Raw genomic sequence first — 999 nt, forward strand, 5'->3', positions numbered from 1 at the left:
TTTTGATGCCTTTTTTTTTACAATTTTTTTGAAGTTTTTTTGAGAGTGAGATTTCGATCCGTAAATCAATTCAGTCCAACAAGCTTCATATCAAAAAAAAAATTATTGGCACAAACGCACTATGCATTCCTAGGGTTTGTTTATTCTTCATTCGTGTGTTGTGTGGTTGCCAATTGGTGAGTCGACCTGTCCGTGGAGCAGACTCTGTATGGGCAGCGTCAATTCTCCGGAGTTGCACTCGAATTATCATCACCATTGCAAGAGAATGGTTTGAGAGCTATGGCCAGAGCCGCCCTTTCCGTCGTACTCCAACACCAGACAGAAGAATCTGCTTTTTCTGCCCCCTCATTCCATGAAATGCCGGTTGACCTCATTAAACAAACCTATTCAGTGCTCGTCTGTATATATTTGGAGGCCGCTCGCAGAGACCTCTCTTCCCACCAATTCCTCTTATATCTCACACAACGCTGCGCCTTATCGGACCCCGAATCGAAGACTCTGGGCGACTTATTCATGGAAAATAAGCAGGAACTACGAAAACTTTTGTGACGGAGTGCTCACCATTCTTCCCTAGCGCGGCTTACACGGGTCGACTGGAGACTCGACTACTGCGTATTTGCGTCGGAAGACAAGGCTTGCAAAGAGCTTCTCTATTTTCTGGGGCTTAAAATTCTGGATTCCACCACGCCGTCTGAGGATAATCTTGAATTTGTCTGCACGGTTGAATAGCTACAGCATCTCGTCGGGCAGTTGAAGGACGCGTGTAAATCAGTTGAAAGGGGTCTGGGTTAGACTTGATGGTCTTCGATCGTCACGGACGGTTCGAGTCTCCTCAGGTGAACTGTGTGTGCATCCTAACTTTAGGTGGCCCCATGGTTTGGGTTCGTTTAGTTGTGTATGAGATCCTCGTCTGCAAGGTAGATGCTGTGCCATTGAAGAGCACCAGATTGATTCTTATTTTTTGAATTTCTTTTTCTGGATTATATTAATGATCTTCAT

General features: G+C 45.0%; 1 pseudogene; it reads left to right on the top strand.

Annotated features, from left to right (window-relative positions):
* Nucleotides 1–279: 279 nt before the first annotated feature.
* Nucleotides 280–792, top strand: LOC149162690 (uncharacterized; annotated as a pseudogene).
* The last annotated feature ends 207 nt before the right edge of the window (nt 793–999 follow it).

The sequence above is a fragment of the Pinus tabuliformis genome, chromosome 5_2 (genome assembly GCF_031772625.1).
Source record: "Pinus tabuliformis cultivar Carrire ecotype Pingquan chromosome 5_2, CPIR1, whole genome shotgun sequence".
Classification (NCBI taxonomy): Eukaryota; Viridiplantae; Streptophyta; class Pinopsida; order Pinales; family Pinaceae; genus Pinus; species Pinus tabuliformis.